General features: G+C 43.0%; 1 long non-coding RNA gene across 2 annotated transcripts in view; it reads left to right on the top strand.

Moving 5' to 3' along the window:
- The first annotated feature begins 628 nt into the window (after positions 1-628).
- LOC112109696 overlaps positions 629-24,410 on the top strand; it is a 36,958-nt gene continuing 13,176 nt past the window's right edge. Inside the window, exons 1-2 of one of the 2 annotated variants that reach the window (XR_002908336.1) lie at positions 629-697; positions 902-1,007. This is a non-coding gene — a long non-coding RNA (uncharacterized LOC112109696). Of the gene's footprint in view, positions 786-901; positions 1,008-24,410 lie in introns of both variants that reach the window. The other variant, XR_002908338.1, reaches the window with a different exon arrangement.

Genomic DNA, 24,410 nt, shown 5'->3' with positions numbered 1-24,410 from the left:
GGGAAAGATACCTTGTATCCTCTCCCCACCGTGCTGGGAATAATTTTGATCCTAAATATCATTTGATATTAAATAATCACCTATAGTTACTGCATTCCCTGATCTGTATAGGAGCATACTAGGATCTGCCATATTAGATCAGACCATTGACATCTCGAACCTAGCATTCTGATAGCAAAATCTGGTAGTAGTCAACTTTCTAAAAGCTTTAATCGTTATGAACTCATGTTCTGCTATACAGAATGTTTACACGTTTGGGTCTGATTTTTAATCTCACTTACTCCTGTGTACGTTTGGAGTGACTCTATTTGAAGTACTCGTGTGTAAAATCGGTGTGAGATCAGATCAGACTTTGTGTGTGCATTCATGTAAAGACGCCAAAGGAGATGGTGTGACAGATGAGGAAATTAAGAGGTTTAGAGTCTAGAATAAAAAACAGCACCATGGGTTTTGTTTCTGAAATTGATGCTGCCATTCAGTTCAGTAGCTTTTCTCAGAATTTTTTGAGTGAAGGGAATGGTTAAAAAGAGAGCCATTTAGTGGTTAATGTGAGTTGACTAAAGCTTGTGTTTTGCAACTTTCTGGCAGCTTTCTGATATTCCTTGGCAATATGCCCAGGTCATAGTTTCCTGTTCAGACTTCCTGAAATGTGCCGTTCCTAGAGGATTCAAGAACTAACTGATTCAGCGTAACAAAAGTATAAGACAAAACTTTCTCTTTTGTTGCTGCCCTTTCACAAACAGCAGTAATTAATAGCAAGATAAAAACATACTAGCAACTGTCCTGTATGTATATTTTAATATCGTGTAAAAACTGGATATAAAAGCTTTGGGGGAGGAAAAAGATGGAGACCTGAAGTGCTGCTTGTTGAAAGTGTTTTCTTAATTTTCTTTATATACAGGTTTTCAAAAGACCAGCTATACGTCAGCATTCTTCCTTTGGAGGATCACCTATAAGACAGAAACACTGAAGTGGAGGTGCCGTTCCCAATTTACCTGTGAAGTAAGGTAGCTAAAGTCAAATGTTTATTGAACTATATGTTCTTTTCTCCGGATTTAATGTTGTCATTAGCTTTTCTATGTTGTGCAGTAAAATGACAAATTTTTATGAGAAGTTCTGACTGGCTTTAAGGGCTGAATCAAAGCCCATTGAGGTTTCAATGATGTCATAGACTTTGGATCAGGCCCTCAAAGTGTATCTATCTGCCACTGATTTCTCATTACTCCCAGGCACTGTAACAAAAGTTTACAGTTTGTGAGTATAAATTAAGCTAATGCATGCATTGCATTTCAGGAAAGTTTGAATAAAGATAATCTATACTCTGTGTATTTATAGTTTATGACTAGATATGAAATTTGAGAACCATAGAACACTAAGTCCTACTGAGCACTCAGTAACTGCAGTCTGTAGGAAGCTATGGACAATGACTTCACAGTGAAGGAAAAGGTCAGCCTGTTGTGGGATGCAAAAAAAAGTCCCTGAGTCATAGGGAATTGCAACACTCACAGATGAGAGGAATGCTCACACAAATAAGCTCCAGACCTCCCATGCTGTCTTGAGCCTTATTTTAGATCTGTCACAGCTTTCCTGTACAACTGTGGCCATGCAATGCATAAGCATTTCTAAGGCTGTTGTAGAAGAACAGGTCATGGGCAATTTGGCAAAATAGCTATTGGAGGGAGTAGTCTTCTAATCGGAAGACGCAGGTAGCTGGGGTGAAAACCAGACCACTGAATGAGGCCTCCTCATCAGCCAGCTCATACAACTCAGCACCTACTGGAATTTTCAAAAGCACCATCGTGTCTAACTTCAGTTACGAGCCCAGACTAACACCCAGCTACTGGACTATACTTCCTCTCTGAGGAAGAGATTAAGATGATTGAGTGGGTTTTACATGCCCATAAAATATATTTTATACTCTGTTAAGAGGCAGGTAGACCGAAACACAAGCTTGAATTAATGCTGTGTGAAAAGACTTTTAGTTCTTTAAGTCCGTCTGTCTTAGAAATTCTATGACAACTGCTTCTGCATGTTATGAAATGTTGTTATTCCTGTTTCAATTGTATGAAATAACTCTGAAATGACAAAAGACAATTGTATAAACCAGCACACAAGTAAGGGGCCAAAGTTGACTTACAACAGTGTTACACTAGGGTGAAATTGTGTGTTTTCATGAGCTGAAAAAGTCTGACACTAGAGAGACAAGTTGGGTGGGGAATCTGTTTTTATTCTGTTGGTGAGAGAGACAGAAGTTGGTTCAATAAAAGACATTACCTCACCTACCTTCTCAATCTCTCTCTCCTATCCTGGGACCAACACAGGTACAATAACACTGCATCTTATGCTAGATTCAGTTTCAGAAGTGCTTTCATTTTTCCAGCTCTGTTTTTAAACCTATGTTGGCATCCTTTTGTCTGTGAGAGATGGTGGGAATTGCAGCCTATGATGTAGATGGTTTGCAATGTCTCATGTGACTGAATAGGCCAATCCGAGGTTTGCATGATCTTTGGCAGTTATTGCAAGTGTATGGATCTTGGTTGGGAACTGCTTGCTTCCTATGGGCTCTTCTCTCTTCAAGCTGTAGGAGCCAGCTCCTGTCATGGACTTGGATACCCTGATGAAGACGGTGGCACCACTTGTTACGATCACTTGCCAAGATTTCCCATTGGTCAGGATCAATTCCACATTCCTTTCATTAGGGGATGGGGTGCAATCCAATTTGCACTGAAGTCATTTTGACTTCAACAGGAGTTTGATTGGGCCTAGGTCACAAACTGACTATTTAAAGTTGCCCAGAACCTGATTTTGATTTAGTTGCTGCTGCTGCTGCTTGTAGTGGCCATTGATCATTTCAGGAAACATGGACCTTGAGATGTCAGAATTGTGTATTTTACTTCACGGATCAGGAGGACATTTGGGGCCAATGTATTTGTGAATGTTTAAGCAGTGCATATACTTGATCTGAGGGAGTCTGGAAGAAGGAGCATAAATCTCTCTGCACAGCTTTTGTTTTCCCACTTGCTTCTGCCCTACACCAACTATTTGGACTGAGCTGGGGTGGCAATAAAAGTCAAGCTTTACTTCACAAAGGGTTCATGAGTGTAGTAAATTCAGGTGGTCCTTAGGGTCTGAGATTATGCCTTCTCTCAAGTTCAGAATCATTTTTTCAAAAAAGAAAGGAAATGTAAACAATAAGGTTGAAGTCACCTTGGGACAAGGGCCCAAATACTCAAAGGTGATTAGGCACCTAATTCCCACTGATTTCACTCGGTGGTAGGTGTCTAAATACCTTTTGAGGATCTGGGCCAGGATGACTAAGGCTGTTGTAACAAACAGGGCTAATTGAAGGTTCTGAAAAAACTTAGATAATTTGCTCACTTTCTACAGAATCTTTTTTATATTTTTACAACCTGCTGTGGTGATGGTCACTCACATACTTGCTCCGGGTTATTCAAATAAACTAAGTGTGAGTTGTTGGCTTCTTTGGAAATGGACCAACATATACACTTTTAGGCATGCAGCAGAACAAAGAAGCAGATAGGGGAGGCCACGTAGCTATATGAGGAAGCAAAGATGGAGATCCAATATGATACTGGATTATGGACCAGATACTGCTGGCCCTACTTATCAATAGGACTGTTCACAGGAGCAAGGCAAACAAGATTTGGTCCTAAATCTCCAGTTCCTTCCTAGGCTGGTAAAAGGCTGAGCATTGTAAACTCACTGAGACTGGTTGTCTTTTCATTTACACTGTTGGAAATTGGGAGTAATTCTGTTGAAGTCAGTCAATTAACCTAGTGTCTAAAAGTGGTGGGGGAGATCAAAACTACTATATCTGACAGTGCAGGGGTGAAATGTAAGGTCTATTACTTATCAACATGTCCTTGATAACATAGTGTTAATTAAGAGGAGGAGAAGGAGGAGGCTGAATCTATTTCCCAGGGTAGTTATTCCGGAACCAATGTGGAGATTGGGAAATAAAATGGAAAAATTCCAAGGATGAATAAGCAGTGAACTTCAAGCACATGCTGTATAACAGGAAAGTCCCAATCTGAAGACTAAATTTAAGAGCTTTTATTATTTCCCATCTCTATCAGCCCCTCAGCTAAGAAGGGTTGAAAAGTTTGGAAAACTTGCTCAAATGTTAGCAAGATGAGGGAGAGGAGCTGAATTTAAACAGTATCAGCCCTCCTTTCCCTCTGGTTCTGCTGAAACTTCTCTGGACAAATGCTACAAATTTGGGCTCTTGTTTAATGGGCATCATTGAGCAATGAAGGGCCATGGCTGGGGGAGATCCACGCTACGTTGAATTATGCCCCAGCAAATATCTACAGGACTTAATGCTAAACCTTTGGGGAAGTAAGGACAGAAGTGGAAGGAGCCAGATGAGGTGGAGCTATGCTGCTAGAGGAGAGGGAGAAGGTGAAGTTTGGCCATCTGCATGGACATTCTATGCTTCCATGGTGCTCTGAGATATCTGACCTCCTGTCCACAAAATGGGAAGGTAAATCCAGCTCCCCTGCCTGCATGAGACCTCCAAAACTTTGCACATGGACACTCGTGATTTCCTCCCCCCCCCACCCCCAAATAGCTTTGTCCCTTCTTTCAGTTTTTCTGTGTGGGGAGAAGGTAATGGGGCACTATCTGGTCTGTTCTGGTTTTGGGTACAGATGCATGGTCAGTGGCTAGGCAGATTCATTGGCCAAAACTACCTGTGTTGGGATGTTCAGTGGCCTCAGCCCCTGCCCATGGGTGTAATGCCTGCTGTGAGGCGTCAGCGTGAGCACTCCAAGGCAGCTCAGGCAAGAGTCAATCAATCCTGGTGGAACTCCCCAGTAGTTGAACTTTGCATGGATTGAGAGGATTTGGTCCAAAGAATGGTAAGGTGGTGAAGAATACTAATAAATAAGCAAATAAATGTAGAGTTAAAACTGACCTCTATTAGCCAGGTGCAATATGTCTAATTAAACAAGTATCTTATCTAGGAAGAAACCCAGATATTGGAAGTGAGACTTAAATTGAGTCTTTAATTAGCTTGGATTGTAATAATCGCTCAACTTGTTCTATTGTTAGATCATTTCCTTTATATTTTATTAAGTAACTCAAAAAAAAAAATCCAGTTTTGTGTAAATGTACTGTAGTTACACAACAGTTTACACAATTCATTTAAAAAGTTTGGCAACTATATAATGTCATTTTTATTATGATATTGCATCTTTCTATAAAAGTTTCTTGTACTGTTACTTTAATACATTTAATCTCATGATTAAAAAGCAACTACATATAGTGTTGAAAGATGAAAGGTGATGGGTCCCTGTGGAATTCTAATGGGTGTTTATAAAACAATAAGGGCTGATTCTGCTCTCATTTACACCACTGCAACCCCACTGATGTCTATGGAGTTGCTTGCTCCTGATTTACTGGAAGTGAGAGGAGAATCAGGCTGTATATGTTTTGAAATGTCCTTTGCACATCCTGTATTATGAATTCTTGCAACTTAGCCAGCCAGTCAGAAGAAAGCAGTACTTTTCCAGAGCCTGTTACCTTTGTTCTGTACCTGTTCAATATTAAGTCCAGAGTTACTGGCATTTAAGGCCTGATCCAAAGCCCACTGTAGTAAAATGGAGTCTGTCCATCGGCTTCAGTGGTTTTTAGCCTTTATCAAGGAATTGCCTGCCTTAATAAAACATGGTAATGCTCCAAACTGAATATATGAAGTTGTAGAAAAGTAGTGGTTACAAACCTATTTCAGTAATGTGGTTTTTTTCCCTATCAATATTGTTTGGACCACTGTAAAGCATTAGCTATTGATCCAATTTAGAAATGTCATATAGATACTATTATTTTGCTCCAATTTTGAAATTATCCAGTGCACTATTAAAAGTATTTGGAAAATGTCAGTCTATGCACTTTGAAGATTTCATCCCTGCATAGTTCTATCCTGAGGAAAACTATATTTTTTGGCCCAGTCTTTAAAACTCTCTTATTCAAATTATTGAAGTCAATGAGACCACTCACATTAGTTAGGGTTTGAGATTAAGGCTGGGACTTCTGGGAACTGGGTGCATAACCGCCGCAGCCCTGGGTCACTGGTAACTCGCTCCCCGGGCAGGTCATTCAGCAGGAATTTTGGATGTGCACAGAACACAGACAGGATTGGTTCCCATATGGTTACAGAACTGCAGTAAAGTGGAACAATTTTCAGCTTGTGTGATTGGAGGATATCTGGATGCATATTATAAGACTGTCCTCCATAAATGAGGAAAAGTTGAGGTGCCTTTATTATTCTTTTGTTCCACTCTTTCTTTCTATGGGGAATTTGCCAATGTGATATCACTGTCTTCCTTTTAAACAAACAAACAAACAAAAAAGGCAATGGCTGTTGAAAATAGCAATTCCAGTCCTAATAACCACTGGGAAGCATTTCTTGCTCAATTTTATCCTACTTTTTCTACAGCAAGTTACAGTGGATCAGTATATTTGATTTGGGAGAAATGAAGTAACTGAGCTTGAGCACTGCTGAATTTTGAGATGTTCAAATCTGGAAGGCAGGTGCTGGGGGGAGGAGGCTGTGGGTCCGCAGGGGAGCACGGCAGCATGTATGCAGCAGCGTGTCTGGCACTGCGCGAAGCCAGACACGCTGGTCTGAGTGGCACGGTAAGGGGGCTGGGAGGTTGGAGAAGGGGTAGGGGGTTCTGGGGGGGCAGTCAGGGAGCAGGGGGGGTTGGATGGGGCGGAGGTTAGGGGGGCAGTCAGGGGCAGGGAGAAGGGGGGTAGATGGGTTTGGGGGGGCACTCAGGGGACAGGCAGCAGTTGGATAGGCATGGGAGTCCCAGGGGTTTGTCAGGGGACAGGTAGGGGGTGGGGTCCTAGGGAGGAATTGGGGGGGGTGTCTCAGGAGGGGGCAGTTGGGGACAAGGAGAAGGGAGGCTTAGATAGGGGGTGGGGTCTCAGGAGGGGGCAATCAGGGGACAAGGACCAGTGGGGCTTAGATAGGGGGTGGGGTCCTGGGGGCAGTTGGGGCAGGGGTCCCGGGAGCAGGGGGGTTGGATGGGTTGGGGTTTCTGTGCGGGGCAGTCAGACGGAGTGGATGGTGGCAGGGTGGGGCTACCCTCCCTCCCCATGGAGTGTCCTATTTTTTGAATATTAAAATATGGTATCCCTGCCCTTCCCAGTGCAGCTCTCCATTCATAGCAGGCTGCAGCATGAGGTCTCAGCTTCCTCCCTCCCTCCCTCCCCCTCTTTCCTGTTGGTAGTGGCCAAGGGAATGCTGGGAAATGTAGTTCTTTCCCTGCTCCAGGGCTGGCTCTATAGGTAGGGAACTAACCAAGGAACTACAACTCCCAGGGCCCACTGTTGGTTCTCAGCTCCCATGCTGGATCCCTGCCGCCCCTGCAAATGGGCTGCCCCAAGCACGTGCTTGCTTTGCTGGTGCCTAGAGCCGCCCCTGGCCCTAGTGATAGACCAGGACCCCATTGTGCTAGGTGACAAAAGACTGTCCTTGCTCCAAATTGCTTACACTCTTGGGGGAAATCCTACCAAAGCCCAGTAGAATTAAAAAATGCAGTAATAAAATGTGTAATACAATATAAGTAGTCTTAGGATTAGGTTTTAATGAGGAAGGCCCCAATCCTGGAAACACTTACACATACGATTAACTTTACACACCATGAACAGTCCCACTGAAGTCAGTATAATCCTAGCCCCATTGAAGTCCATGGCAAAACTCCCATTGGGTGAAATTCTTGCCCCACTGAAGTCATTGTGCCTACTCACAATATATAAAGTTAAGTACATTCGTAAGTCTGTAGAATTTGGGCTTATATAATGGCATTCATCTATTTTTTGCTCCACTTACTTCTCCAAAACTAATCTACAGATACAGAAAGTTATTATATATTGCACTTGTAATTTGTGCACTCAATTTGAACTGGCAATCCATATACAATATTATGACATTTTATTTCTGTACCTGTTATAAACTGACTTGTATGTTTATAAATTTAAAGCAAATAATTAGTGTCTCAGCTTTATTAAATTTCCTGCTACTGCAATAACTTTTTTTGATTAAAAGCAAAACAAATAGTCTGTCATTTTTTATAAACAATAAAAAATAAATCTTTCCAAGTCTAAGAATAAATAAATACAAATAGAATCTGATATCTAAATATTTCAGGGCTGCAGTTTAAAGCAGAATGTGTTACAATAGGCCAGATGGAGCAAACATTATCCTAATCCAGTCATATTAGCATGGTCGTTAAATAAATAATGTTGTTCCTGGCTAGGAAATCCTGTGCATTAAGTCTTTTAATGAGTTAAGGAAAACATGGCAAAACCTCTCAATTTATTATGTGTCATTCCTTCCAAACAGCCTTTCAATTAAGATGACTCATTGTTCTATCACTTTCATTTATCTTTCTTGGGTCAGATGGTAAAACAAGTCAGCATAATTACTTATCTCAGATAGCTAGAGCAGGCTCTGCTTTCCTCCTTGTTTCTAGGACTGGGGAAATTAAGGTAAATTAAAGTACAATGGCTTGTACCAATCCACTTGTTTATTATTATTTTAATAAGACATCTACATGTTAGAAATTCTTGTTTTCATTTTGTGTGTGTACCAGCTTTGGTCCTGATCCTACAAAAAGATCTGCCTGGATGGAGTTCAAATCTGTTGGAATGGCAGGGTTTTGCGGAGAGTGAGATGGTTATGGTGTCTATCGGGGACAGGGACCAGAACAGCAAGGTTCCCCTCTCCTTCCCAGAGAGTGAGAGAGATGTCTGTCACAGCTCATCATAACGAGGAGGTCAGACCACTAGGAAATGGACTTACACCACCATTGTAACGATACTTGCTAAATATATCTGGGGTATTGTTTGGAATTGAAGCAGTTATGCACTATTTTTTCTAAGTTAGTCACTTTAAAGGTGATCTGCAAACGGAAAATAAATTATCCCTGTGCCCTTTTTTGCTTGTATATGATGTATAAAAATAGCTCTGGAATGGAAAGCCAGGGCCTCTTTATCTCTCCTTGACATTTTCAAGGAATAGCCAGTTGACTCATCCCCTCTTTCCCAGTTCTTCACTGGACTACAATGACCTGCCCCTACCCTGGCTTCTTTGCCATATTATAAGGATCAGATAAGTATTTAGGAGTTGGTTTTAAATCTTCCCTAGCTGTTACTTTCTTTACTGGCCCAGCATTCACAGTAATTAGACTTGGTTATGACGCCAACGGTTTGGTCTCACTTTTTCTGCATTACCAACCCCCCACCTCCAAAAATCTTCAACATTTATTAAACATCAAAAAGGAGGAAAAACCACGTTGCTAAATTAAGGTTTACTGAACTTAAAATTAATCTCCCTTATACCTTTCTCTCTCTTTTTATATGGATTTTTTTTAAAGGGAAAAGCCCTTGCTTGAAAGACTTTCTGATGGTTTGCAAATGCTCTTGTTCAGAGAGTAAATTTAAGGTGGTAGCTCATAGGTTTTGGGGTTAAAGTCTAGCTCTTCTTAAGACAAAAGGAGACAAACATAAGGGGGAGGAAAAAGAATAGCAAAACAAAAGGAGCTGCATTCAACACTAAATTAGTCAAGATTTACGTGGTGTAACTCCACATCTCTACTGGTTACATCAGCATAAAATTGGCATAACACAATTGCCAGTTCACATCTGTCTCTAATTCTGGTCGTTCACTTGCTGGAAGATATCAGCACACAGACATGAAAACTTTTACCGGAGTTGTGCTGTAAGGCGGTGGGTGAGATTCTGTGTAGAGGCCCTGGGAAAGGGGAAGCTATGGAGGCTTTGAGCTATCTCTGAATTCTCCAAATCCTGGTCTGGGGGCGGGAGAGGTCATTCACAAATGTTTAAGGTCACATTGGCTTCTTTTTAGTAGCCTGACGCTCACCACCAGTTTGATGTGTAAGCAGGGGAATGGTCCCGGTATTGTGGGGAACATTCCTGGCTTATACACTATGCTGGTGGAATTGGCTAGTGAAAGGATCTCAGTCCTCATTCCCACTCCCTTTACCCAGAGGCCTACCTGACCTCAAGGACTTCATTTCCACTCTCCTGTGTGGCAGAGTTCTTGTAACCTCAACAAGGCTGGGCCCAGGATTCATGGAGGGCTCGACCCCCTACCTTGTCATGGTCACTTAGGACAGGGGCTACTCTGGAGTACACTCTCTGCTCTGGATGTTTCCCTGACCCACTGATCATTACATATAGTTCAAACAAATACAATTTATTAGACAGCAACTAATAGGAAAAAAATGGGCCTGGAAGGTCAATTGGAAAAGCATAAAACTGTCATTGAAGGATGGATAAGATTGCTATGGGACCTGTTGGGCTGGGAGCTGTTATACTAGTGCAACTGCAAGACCTGTGTTTCCATCCATGTTTTCATTGCATCAGTGTGCAGTAACTCCGTGCGGGTGGAGGCTTTCCCTCCCCTTGCTCCAAGGTGGTGCACTCACAGGGGTACTGGTAATGCCTGCTAGGTTAGAACTGTCATGGATGGATCCCTGGGTTGAAATTTTCAAAGCCCTGTTGGTCTTGGATGCCTGTTGCTCAATTCCCAACAGGAAATTGGTGTCCAAAACCTGTAGGTGGCTTTGAACATCTTAGCCAAAGTGTTTTATGGCCAGCCAGGCACCTGAACCATTGCTGACAGACTATTAAATAATTGCATGTGGGGCTTTAGACTATTCTGTGTTAAACCATTTTTTGACCTCTGATCTTTTTGTTCTCCACACCCTGTCTTTGTGAGGTAGAGATGCAATTAAAGTCTTTCATCCTTCCTATTAATTGGTCAGGCTGTTAAAGACTAACACAAAAAATTGTTGATAATTTTCTTTTGGATGTTCCAGAGTGAGATCAGGCAATAAGGTCTCCAAAAGCTGGGACAGAAAGGACCCACCAGACAACTGTACCACTCTGTCCTCATATTCGGTTTGCGGTATTGCCAACCTCAAGTGTTCAAAAGCCATGAGTCAGACTCCAGAAATCATGAGCTTTTTTTTTTAAAAAACATTTTTTATTTTGGGTTTTGAGTCTTTAGGGTGTACTTCTGTCACACTTTCAAGCTTTCCTCCTCACCCATGAGAGTTAGAAATTTATTTAAGAAAAAAAGATGAGATTTACACATAATCACAGGATTCCAGGAGCTAGGGCTGTAAGAAAACATCAAATATTCTGAGACTAATGATAAAATCACAAGGATTGGCAACACTCTTACCGGGTGATAAGATTTTTGGACATATAAGGGTTAATATATGTTCAGAAAGGAAAAAGCTAATTAAAAAGAAAGTGGTCATCTATCCCCCCCCTCCCCATTGTTTCCCAGTGCACTCTGTGTTTTCTTTATATCTGTACCTGCAGAGACATCTGGTAGAGAAGGGAGGAAGAAACCCTTTACAGGGATAAAGTCATGTATTTTCTGTATTAGAAATTATATCCAAAATACTAACAGTGCTATACAATGCTGTACACACCTGTACTTTTCATATATTATTTGTGCTCACTATGGATTCTATAGGACATACATTTTCCTCATCCCTAAACCATTTAAAGGTTTTTGATCAATCATTGTGTAGTTGGTAACAAAGCTTTTACAACTGGGCAGTGATTTCTTGCACTATATGTTTGTAATGCACCCAGCACAATGGAGAGAGAATCCTCCGTGTGTACTATCATAATATAAATATCACTTATAATACATTTTAATTGTCAGTATTGGTGAAACAACATTCTAAAACCCAACAAATATTGGAATGCAGAAGTGCAACTGGGAGTGGAAATGTGTTCTCATGAATAGCTTTCCAGTTTGACAGAAATTATCCCATCACCTGTTAGATCTGTACTGGCACTGATAGGGTACAAATTTCTACAGAAGAAAAAGGCATAATACTTGGCACCAATCATTTCTTCCCTAGATAATAAATATCCATTGCAGTGTCGAGTCCTTCAATAGGAGGAGACTGTTTGTTTGCTATGTCAAAAGAATACAATATTGCCTACATCAGTAATTTCATATTTACTTAAATTGCAAAGTAAATGACTAGTATGCATGAATATTTTTTTCTCATTCCTTTTCTTTCCTCTTGCTTCCTTCAATTTTGAAGCATTTTTTTTAAAGTAACTGCATTTTGAAAATGAGAATTTGAAAAGTTAAGGACCTGCTTTTCAACACTGAATGCACAAAACTGATGTGCCTAATTCGTGTGTGCTGATGCTACTGTTGGCCAAATAGGGCCCGTTTCCCCCCGGAGCTTACCTAATTACACCAAGAAGGCACGGAGAGACAAGAAGACGGGTACCAGGTCCTTTTTATTTGTCAGTCAGCTGAGAGGGCGCTCCTCGGCTCGTGCCAGAAGAGACACACCTTACATGGGCGACATAGGCCCTTTTTATAATCAGTAACAAACAACTTAGCCTTCGTCGTTTTGCGTCATTATAGTAACCGATAGATAACAGGTTACACAGAATACATATTATTTTGGGGAAGGGGATACAAGAGACATCTGTTGCGGATACATTTGTCATTTTGAAGGGAGAACACGGTACGTTCCTTGACCCTTTGCACTAAATACCTTGGGGATATATGGGAAAACAGCTGCAAACTAACTATCTCTCTGTTCCCTCCTTATCTCTATTATTTCTGCTAATGTGAGTGAAACTGCAGCCATTTGCTAGAAACGCTGACCAATACATTTCTACTTTAACATGTAAGCAGTTAGCACAGGAGTAGATGAGAGTTCACAAGATGGAGTCTGGGGGTTTCAGATAGGCTCAGAGCAAAAGAGCTCCATCGACACTTTGGCCTTCCGCTCTCCCGAGTTACCTGGTAGCTATGCCTAGTGGATCCCAACACTATGATCGTCACTTAACTGGACACACAAATGGCCTGTTACCCATGTACCTGGCTATTTACGTGTGCAGTGGTCTGACTTGCACACACAGTCATGGTATTTATGCATGTGACTCACGCCCACATTTGTATCCATTTGTTTTATGTCTGCAGTGAGAGTAATCAGGTCCTGAAAGTTTAGGCAGCAAATTCTCAGCTCATATAAATAGGCATGGCCCCAACTGAAGATCCTCAGCTGAGGATCTGCCCAAGGACTTTTTAGAGTGCTGTATTTGACACCATGACAGTGAAGATTTTTTCCTAACACAACACAGTTATGAGAATGAACCAAGTTTAATCACTATTTAAATTTTGAGGATTATTTTTATTTCAGTATTTTTTTCTCCTATTTTTATCATCTTTTATACATTTTTCTTTATGCACAGCTATTAATCTTTTTGAAGTTTTGAGTACTGTCAAACTCATTGCATAATGTTGATAGTGTTACTGTAATTAGGGCAGCATTCCTGTAAATTGAACTGCTGGATTTTGTACTGTGAAGAAATGTTCTGATTAGACTAGCTAAGACTATATTCTAGTAAGGTTTGTTGCAATTCTACTCTGACTTTCCAGAAAATCATAGACTAAAATGGCCACCATAGTTTGAATTTTCATGATGTGACACTTATGTGATCTCAGATGGAATATAAAGGAAGAGCTTTTGAAGCATTTTGTGCCTTTTCCTCCTCTCCCTAACAAAGGGCCAGAATCTGCAGCTCTTCTTCACTTTATGTAGTGCCTTACTTCACAGCCAGCTCCAGTAAAATCAAAATAAGAAAAACCTCAATTGAGCTACTCACCATATTGTCCCACTACAGGTGAATAAGGGTGGCAGCATCTGGCCCAGAAACATAGGTGCCAGCTTCCTCCAGGTCCCGAGGGTGCTCAATCCCCAACTCTGCCCCAGTCCCCCCCCACCTGACCCCTTCCCCCAAACCCCCGACCCACCTCTTCCCACCTCCCCCCAGCATGCCCCATCCCCACTCCTCCCCCTCCCTCCCAGAGCCTCCTGCACACCGTGAAACAGCTGATCGCAGTGGGCGGCAGGCTTTGGAGGGAGGGGGAGGTGCTGATCGGCAGGGCAGCAGGTGGGTGGCAGGTACTGGGGGGAAGTGGGGAGCTGGCTGCCAGTGGGTGCTAAGATTTATATTTTTAAAAGCAGTTCATTCCTTCTATTAAAGGCTTTGTAAAAATACTTTTTTTTTTCCTGCATGAAAGCTAGCTTTCCAAGTATTTATCTGGAATTCTGTACCAGAAAAATATACTATAAAGTTATCTTCAATTAAAAAAAAGTACCAAAACAAAGCATAAATGCACTCTCATATTTTCCATCAGTAACTACAACAGATACAAAAGCCATTCTATGAATTGTACAAAGTATTGGTTTCTTAAAAAAAACAATCTCTCCCTCCCAAAAAACAGCTTCCTATTCAATTAAATCAGGTTATTTCCTGACACCTTCTATCAACAATTAGGTCACCTAACCACAATCACTTGCTTCTGTTCACATATTTTCTAAGAAAAATAAAGTGTTTGTGTATTTCATTGTGATGCTTTGCTATCAAACGTTCCATAACATCGTTTCAAAAACGGAATTTACTTGGTCTACCTTACATCTCTCTCCCTCTTTGTTTGCTTTAGTGTAACCTTTCCTGGGGGGACGGGGGGGTTGTTTTTTTTTTTTTTGTGTTTTAGTCTCTTACCTTCCTTTTTTTTTTTTAACTCTAAGATCAACCTCTTCAGAACACTTTTTGGATTCTGTCTTTTTAGCTTTTTATTTCTCTCTCACTTTTTCGCTTCAGTTTTCTTTTGCCTGTTTGGTAAAATTATATGCATATTTCATTGACGTAACCCTTTCCTTTATCAAACATATTTCTCCTCCTCACGTGCCTTCTTCTCATCAGTTTCTGTCTCCCGTACCTCCATCTCCCTTCTTTCGCTGTCCAATCCAGCCGCATTTGTTTTTTGGTCACAATGGAAACTTGCTATTGTTGAATTCAGGATATTATAAAAATGTTCATTGTTGACAGCTCATTTCCTAAATCTATGTGGGGAAATATTGTAGAACAATGGAATATGTCCAGCCTTTGCTTTTGTTATACATAACTATTTGTACAACTTGGACTTCAGACTCATGGAAGCAGATGATGTGTGGAGTTGTTTTGATTCCTATGACACATGATGTTGCCGGACAAAGGAACACACAGATACATATTATAGGTGGGACTGGTAGCATCACCTTTTATTAAAATTGCCTTATTAAGAGGGTGGAAGGAAAAACCCAGTTTTCTGTTCCTTCTTATGTTGCCAAATTTTAATTGTTCAGGCTGCAATTCTCCATGCTCGTTGTTTGTCTCAGGCTGAATTTTTTGGATACTTTCAGCCAAAATGGTTCAGATGTTCTAAGAATGAGGCTAAGGAAAAATGTTTTTACCGATGTTAAAAATATTCTGGTGATTTCCCCCCCCCCCGCTTTTTTAGCACATTCTTGCATTGGAGCAGGGACTTGAAATTTGGCAGGGAGGTGGTCTTATTGTCAGGGATGTGCATTTTGCCATTCCCATGAAAATCCATTCCAACTTAGCCAAGTTACAAGCCTTAAAAAAAAAATGGCAAGTCACCCATGCTCAGCAGAGACTTCAATTTTAGCAGCTAAAACATGCGAAGATTCCATTCTCACTGAGCATGCCTGAGTCTCTCTCGGCTCCTAGTGCTGACCAGACTGTACATGTTGCATGCCCACAGAGGTACTGAGCATGCTCCAGCCCAGGGTGAAGCTGGACTTTCACTGTAATGGCTGCTCCAGGCAAGGGTGGGGTTGGGTACTGGAACCTGAGAGCAGAAAGCCTATCTCTCCTGTGTGCTTAATGACACCCCCTCCGGCACCCAGGCAGTATGGTGGAGGAAGCCATCTGATTAAAATGAATAGGGGGGAAAAGCAGACGAGAGAGAGGATTAGACTGGGACAAGGAGTCTGCTGAGACTGGAACTGTATGGGGGAGAGAAACTACAACTGGGAGTTTGGAGGGGGAGAGTGATAAGTAGGCAAGGAGACTGGGACTGGGAGCTGAGGGGAGGAGAGGCTGGGACTGGTTGGGAGAGGAGTGAGAGGAGAGGAGGCTGGGACTGTTTGGACAGGGAAAGTGGGACTAGGAGCCAGTGAGGGAAATGGAGGTGAACTGGGAGCCAGTTGGTGGAACATTGGATTTGGGGGATTGGGAGAAACTAGATTAGTTGGACTAGGAGATGGGGATTAGGAACCAACATTGGTGGGGGGTCGACTGAGCGGCCAAGGAGCTCCAGTGCAGGGGTGAGAACTGGGATTATATGGGCAAACAGACTGGAACAAGGAGTCAAGGAAGGGTGACACTGCGACAAAGAGCCATGCAGGGGCTGGGGGAAAAGACTGAGATTGGATGAGGAGCTGGGGAGGGAGAATAAGAGCCAGTGAGGAGGTGGAGCACGGAGACAGATTGGATGAGGAGCTGGGAGGAGGGAACTGGAAGTGGCTGGGCAAGGAAATTGGGGACAAGGAGTGGGGATGGAAATGGAGGAATTGGGACTGGTCGGGCAGGGAGACTGGGACTGTGATGAGAAGCCTGAGACTGGATAGGCAAGGAGAATGTGACTGGGACAAGTTGCTAGGAGTGGATGTTGGAGAAGGGGTCAGATTTGGGGGGAATGTGCAGAAGTCTCTGCCCACTAGAGAACACGCTTTTCCAGAGCCTGGAATGGAACCCAGGATCCTTGGGTCTCACCATTCCTCTGCTGTCAGCAAATAGCTATGAGGTTGTCAAGGCTGGATCCCCACTTTGAACTTTAGGGTTCAAATGTAGGGGCCTGCATAAAAACTTCTAAGCTTATCTACCAGCTTAGCTTTGGTCCGCTGCCACCATCACAAGAATTCCCTCCCTGGGAAGCCTTGAGAAACCTTTCACCAATTCCCTGGTGAACACAGATCCAAACCCCCTTGGATCTTAAAACAAGGAGAAGTTAACCATCCCCCCTCCTTCCTTCCACCCTCCTTTCACCAACTCCTGGTGAATACAGATCCAAACCCCCTTGGATCTTAAAACAAGGAGAAATCAATCTGGTTCTTAAAAAAGAAGGCTTTTAATTAAAGAAAAAGGTAAAAATCATCTCTGTAAAATCAGTATGGAGAATACTTTACAGGGTAATCAAACTTAAAGAGCTCAGAGGACCCCCCTCTGTCTTAGGTTCAAAGTACAGCAAACAAAGATACACACTCTGGTAAAAAGGTACATTTACAAGTTGAGAAAACAAAGTAAATCTAAGACGCCTTGCTGTCTTTTTACTTACTAGTTTGAAATAGGAGAGACTTGTTTAGAAAGATGGGGAGAACCTGGATTGATGTCTGGTCCCTCTCAGTCCCAAGAGCGAACCACCCCTAAAACAAAGAGCACACACACAAACCTTTCCCCCCCCAAGATTTGAAAGTATCTTGTCTCCTTATTGGTCCTTCGGGTCAGGCGTCAGCCAGGTTACCCGAGCCTCTTAACCCTTTACAGGTAAAAGGATTTGGAGTCTCTGTACACAGAGAGCTGTTACCCTTCCCTTCATAGTTATGACAGAGGTGTACTGGCAAAGTGTGTTTCGTCCCTCTATAGTGCTGGTCCACATAGACAATGGCAATGTACTACTGCTCTCTTTAGCTCTAATGGCAGAAGCCTGTGTAGTGGATCTAAAGGGTACAATTTTGCTCATGACCCAGGTAGGTGTCAATATGATGCCACATGATGGAATTTCTATTTGTTGGGTGTTTTTTCTCAGTTTGTTATTTGAGAAAGAGAGATGCTATAAGGTCACAGTCAGGAAAACTTAAGCAATTAAATATGCAAGTTTGTATATTGACAATTAATTTTCCACATTTACATAAGCAATGATTGTGAAATATGAATGACTCTTACTGTGCATTTGTCCTTATTGAATTTCATCCTATTTACTTCAGACCATTTCTCCAGTTTGTCCAGATCACTTTGAATTTTAATCCTATCCTCCAAAGCACTTGCAACCCCTCCCAGCTTGGTATCGTCCACAAACTTTATAAGTGTACTCTCTATGCCATTATCTAAATCATTGATGAAGATATTGAACAGAACCGGACCCAGAACTGATCCTTGTGGGACCCCACTCGTTATGCCCTTCCAGCATGACTGTGAACAACTCATAACTACTCTCAGGGAACGGTTTTCCAACCAGTTTTGCACCCACCTTATAGTAGCTCCATCTAGGTTGCATTATAGGTGATTTTTGAATGTATCTAGAAACCACAATACAACTTTATCTCATATTAAAAAACAATCCATTTCTCAGAGGAGGAAAATTAAGTTTTATTTAAAGATCATATTATGGCTTTGGACAATTTGTGTCAAAAGCTATATTCTGGCACAAGTCTTGATTATATTGCAGCAATGCACCATCTCCTCCTCAATGACATTTATATGTGTGTGTCTCTATTTCCATTATCCCTCCCCTGAACAGCTCTTTTGTCCCCTGTATCTCTCTTCCTCTTTTTCTGGCAAAAATTAATCCTTTTTAGAATGCTGAATAAGGGCCCTAAAATCAGTTCCTCATTTACCCTGGTTCAGTTAAGGTAAACTATTTGTATTGAGAAACATCAGCATGACTAAAACTGCAGGGTCCAGCCAGGAGTGGTGCCAGGGTTTTTGCCGCCCTAGGCAGGGGGTCCTTCCGCGCTCCCGGTCTTCGGGTCCCGGAGCAAGTGAAGGACCCGCCGCAGAATTTCTGCCGAAGACCCGGAGCGCGGCAGGACCCTCCACCGCAGAATTGCCGCTGAGGGCGGCAAAATGCCGCCCCCCAAATCCTGCTGCCCTAGGCGACCGCCTAGGTTGCCTAAATGGAACCGCCGGCCCTGGGTCCAGCCCAAGCCCAAATGTCCACACAGCAATTAAACAGCCCTTAGAGCCCTGGGAGACTGACTCAGTTGGCATGGGCCAGCTGCGGGTTTTTAATTGCAGTGGAGACATACCCTAGGTGTCCACACTGGGAGTTAGTACTATTTAAAGTACTGGGTGGATGAGCAAGTGTAGAACCACTAAAAGCCTCCTTTTAAGGGGAAGGAATCACTGGACCAAGGCATCAATTGATTATGGGGGACAACAAATGAAAAAAAAAAACAGGAATGGGGGTGAATTCAGAGGTAAAGAATTAGGGATCCAGAGCGGGACACTGAACAGAGAATCCCTGGCAGTGCCCACTGCTCCTCAAAAGTGTCCAGGGAGTCAGTGAACACTACTCAGAGGAACTCTGCCTGGAGGTGTAATCAAATAAGGGACCAGAAATAGGCCCCACAGTCGCAGAGTACCCCCCTGTTCAGCTTCCTCCTCCTGGTGTGATGGATGGCTGTACTGGCCAGCACCAGGAGAAGGCTGACAAGGAAGTCCCATGACTTTGTGGGGCCATGAATGGTGTATGCGTGGATCAGGAGGTGCAGGGAGAAGTGCAGCCAGAACCTCAGGAAGAGGTTCTGGAAAAGCCAGAAAAGGGGCTGCAACCTGATCCACTCTACAAAGATGTGCGCCAGGGTCTCCCTCCAACTGCAAAAGGCAAAGGTGCCAGGGGAGTTTGTGAACTATGCCAGGTAAATGCTCATGACTCTGTGAAGGAGCCGCCAACTAATATCCCCAGCAGGCCATGGAACCAGACTGGAGTACAGAGTGGCCCAATGGGGTTCCTCGCCCCCCTCAGGGGGCAGCACATCCCACTACTTGGTGTTGGGGCAGGACATGATTGGATAGTGTGAAGCACAAGCATGTACAGATGCTCTCTGGGCACAGTTTGGAGGTGGACCAGCTGGCTCCCGTGCAATTGGCTCAGGTGATGTCGGGGGTGGCTAGGGAGGCTCCCAGGCAGGGGCCTGATGATGAGGTCTGGAGGGCCAGGGATGAGAGGTGGGTGGGGTGCACCTGCCCGCAGGACCCACTCGAGGAAAGCAAGAGCAGCAAGAGTCAAGGCTGCCCTCACCTCCTGGAGCACATAACATGGGATGCGCAGGTGTCCACCCTAGCCTAGATGATCTCCAATTATGGTGGTACCAACTAGGACCAACCTCTGCCGCACCAAGGGGGACTCCACCACCTGCACACAGAGAAGGGGGTTGTGTAGCAGGGGTTCTACTCGGAGGTCCTCCCCTTTGGTGGTCACTATGGACCTGGTCACTGAAACTAGCTTCCAGGTCCTGAGGAGGTCCTGGTAAAAGACCAGCAGCTCAGAGAGGTCTTGGGGGAGACCTCTCGGGTGAAGAAAAGAGTTGCCAGTTGTATCAGAGCCCTGGGAAGTGGCAGAGGAAGGTGTTGCACCAGCATGCTCCATGCTAGACCACCAGCACTGAGAGTCTTTGCAGGGCCTGAAGGCAGAAGGCATGGACCTAGCTGTGGATATAGATCAAGCCCTGTCCACCCTTCCTCCCGGGGAAGCTCAGGACACCTGCAGAGACCCAGTGCAGCCCTGGCCAAAAAGACTCCAGCATCATCTTCTGGAGGCTGGCCAGAGTTCCCTGTTGTAGAGTCAGGGTGTTGAACTGATGCCAGGTCATGGACAGGACAAGCTGGTTGAGCAACAGTGCACTACCCCAAACGGAAGGCACTGCAGCAGCCCCATTCACCTCTGCCATCAATCAGCCACCCTGGCCTTGATTTTGACCCAATTCTCTACCAGGGAAGGAGGGGTGTCAGAAAGGTACATGCCCAGATAGAGCAGTGGGCCCACACCTAAGTGGATGCCACCCCTCCCCAACTACCAGGCCAGAGCTCTGTTCAGGGGTGCTGAAACAATTTGTATATTGGGTGCTGAGAGCCATTGAATCAAACTATACCCTGTATATAATGGGAACCACTTCAAGCCAGAGCGTGCTGTAGCACTCCTAATTCCAGCACCTATGGTTCTGTTGTTTCCAAGCTTCACAGCATACAAAATAGAATTAGATCTTGAATGTCTGTTAACAGCCAAAGAAATTGTGGAATTCCAATTTCAACATAGTGAGTTGCCTGGTGGATAATAAAGGTCTCAGTACTCCCCCCGATGATCTTGGCATCAAACCATTGACTCCACTTCAGTGAAGTCTTACAGAGACAAATTCAAGCCCTGGAACCATTCATGGATCTGACTCAGGAGATTCTCTTTGTCTCTAAACCAACAATATTTGGTTACCAACAGTGATTCAAGCACTGACCGCTTACCTATACAGCGCAGTTATAGAGCCAAGAAAGCAAATATTTTGGATCAATTCAATCATGTTGTAATAAGCAAGGCTATAGAGTTCCTAGGTGCTGGACCTTATGTTCCAGATCTATCCATTTAGTTCAGACAAAACCCTGACAGCTGAAAATACCAGAGTCAAGAGATAAGCAGAACAGTCCTACAAAAGTCTGAACTGGAGAGCTGAAAATAAGTGGATGTGATGTTATCTGATTGGAGTATAACCATGCAAATCATCGTTGCAATTATATAACAGTGGTAGCCACGAATCTTATAGTGTGTGACACATGGCCAGAAAGGGTTAAGCGGCTTGCAGGCTAAATAATCCAGAGTCAACCTTTAGAGACATGTTAGAAAAGTATATAAATGGTACTATGCCCATCTAACAAGGAATGACCCTAGAACTTTGAAGTGCAAACCTGTATTGTTAGAGAATTAGAGGTGATACTAATTGTATGTGTGTACATAGATCTTGTTAGATGTTAGCCATGTAAACTGACCGTTCCTGTCTGTCACTATAGGTATTGATTCAGAGATCAAAAGGGAATATTAACATTTAGATGAATCTTGGGAGAAATAATGTCATTGTCTATATGTCTCTTTAAAGTTTGTGGTAAACTGCCTAGTGGATAAAATGCCTTATGTTAATCTGTGTAGCTAATTACCAGTGATGCTTAGGAAATAGGTCTTCTTCAAAGTTTCCATGATTGCCTATTGTTCACCTAAGGACTCCAACCTGTCAAGAGAAGGCCTGGAACTGTATAAAAACCCCTTGGGTCCTGATCCTTTTTATCTCAGATCTGCTTGATGCTTTATACAGGGGAAGCTTAAGTCATAAGTGTGAGATCTCCAGTCTTAATCTGGATCACCCTGAATCTGAACATTGAACTATAACCTATGGACTAATTCTGAAAGAACTCTTTGCAGCTACAAAGCTCACCATCTCTGCTATGAATCTGATCTCAGAACTGTACTCATGTCTGTATTCTTTTCTTTTTAAATAAATTCTAGTTTAGTTAATAAGGATTGTCTGTAAGCGTGTATTTGGGTAAGATCTGGAATATTCATTAACCTGGGAGGTAATGTGTCCGATCTTTTGGGAGTGGTAGAACTTTCTTGTATGATGAATAAGATTTTCAGTAATCCTCATCATATTTGACTTGTGTGTCTGGGTGGAGGCCCAAGGCTGAGTTGCTTTAAGGGAACTGTGTTGTTGGCTTCTGGGTGGCCAGTGAGGTATTATAGAAGCTGTTTTGTGCTGGTTTGGTAAATCTAAGTATTGGAATATCCACCAGCTTTGGGGATTGTCTGCCCCATTCTTTGCAGTTCACCCTTATTGAGTGACCTCAGTGCTGCTCCCCTGGCACTCTGGTCACAGTGGAAAACAAAGCAACCTGAAAAGAATACCATAATGAACACAAGCGTCTGGAACTGAGGTGGGGCACGTTAATAAAAGTGATCATATGTCTTGTTTTTTCATAAGATGTGCAGGTCCCTGAAACTTCTTTTGGGGTATCTAAAATATTCAGTTTTTTCCTTTAGTCAATCAACCCATTTAAAAAAAAAAACCCTTACAAAACATCTGTTCAACATGTATTGCTATGCAGAGTAGAATCTGCTCTGTACTTATTGTGACAGTGAGATATGTCTAAGTCTATGGGTGGAAATAGTGGACACTGCTACTGCCGAAGCACGGGCCTGGTCAATGATAACTATTGTACTGCATTCCAGGCAGCCACCCTGTCTGGGAAAGATGCTTGACACCTTGTTGAAGGACTAACAACCAAGAACCTTCAAGACTGCAATCTGGGGCAATGACTCTGGTTGTCTCTCAACAGCTGGCCCACTCCCCTTGTACAATGGGTTTTCTATACCAGGACCTGCAGTGGGGAAGGGGAAAGCATGAGTGGTGGGTCTGTAGCTTCAGTCTGAGCACATGGCTTAGCTCTGTAGGCCCTATTTAAGACTGGGGTTCTGCTCTGAGTAGGGGGCCTACCATCACCCCACATAAAAAAGAACTTGCAGGAGAGAGAGGATAGGAGGGACTCTGCCTACCCTGAAATGCTGACAAACCTGAGATTCACAAAAGGGGTCAACACAGACATGGGGAGCATGGATGTCAAATCCTTTGTTATTTTCAAAGGTCTGTAACTCTTGAGTGCTAGAAGAGTAAAGTTTCTGTGGTTAAGATTCTTTTGCTAAGCCTGTGCTCCTTGCTTTCCTACTATGTTGTCCCTGAAGGGGTTAAACTAGAAGTCCAGTGTCCACAATCTAGGTAGGGTTCGAGGGAGCAGTTGTAAGTGACGGTGGGGGGGGGGGCAGGGAGGTCTCAAACACTGGTTTAGGGATCTAGGGTGGGTGGATGGTGACATCCCAAGGAAGGGTGTCAGACAAGAGGTCAGAGAGAGAGAGAGTGTGCCCTGGAGCCTCAAAGCTAGAAACAGTGACTAGACTCTACCCCGTTGGTTTGGAAGCATGTGGGACATAGAAACTGGGTCCACTTGCAACAGATTGATGACACATAGTAGGGTACTGGGCCAGTATGAAAAGACAGGCATAAAGTGAACAGACAAGTTGAACGAGAGCAGACACTATAAAAATTGTTCTTGAGTTTTATGATTTTATTTAGAACACTCTTACCAAGAAAAATCCGTCACCAGGAGAGAAATGCAAATATCACTGTTGAGTCACAAGCTGGCAGTGACGATAGCACACTTTTGTTTTGTACAGTGTACTTTTGCCTTTAGTATGACTTTCGTTTCGTGACTCTAAAAAGAAATGCCAAACAAGTGTTCCACTTTTTTATTTTGAAAATAGGGTCACTTGAAGTATTGACTGATTCTTGGTGTGAAGTTACTGACAATAACAGTGGAGGTGTATTGTAATACGAGTCCACTGTGCCACGGACAAATGATGCAGCGAGGGTGGAAATCACTTTTCAATCACTGTCTTACACTACTGAGGAAATTTCTTAGAATTGTTGGAGATATTTTTTGGCAGTCAATCCTCCGCATGCATGTGTCCAATTGATGCAGAAAGTTCTGTGTTCTTACAACCTAACTTGCCATTAGTTAATTGTAAGTATCTAGTTCTACACAGGGGGTTTCTGGGTCTTTGAAGTAAGCTGAGCACTCTTAGTAAAGTCTGTTTAATAAGCATTCCCCACTGTGTGTCATATTTAGGCTTGACAGAATTCAATTTTATTTTTTATAATTTCAATGAATAATATCAATGTTTATTTTTAAACATTTTAAAAGATTTT

This window comes from Terrapene carolina, unplaced genomic scaffold (assembly GCF_002925995.2).
Source record: "Terrapene carolina triunguis isolate 2854851 unplaced genomic scaffold, T_m_triunguis-2.0 Scaffold21, whole genome shotgun sequence".
Classification (NCBI taxonomy): Eukaryota; Metazoa; Chordata; order Testudines; family Emydidae; genus Terrapene; species Terrapene triunguis.
This window is presented reverse-complemented; position numbering and strand designations above follow the sequence as displayed.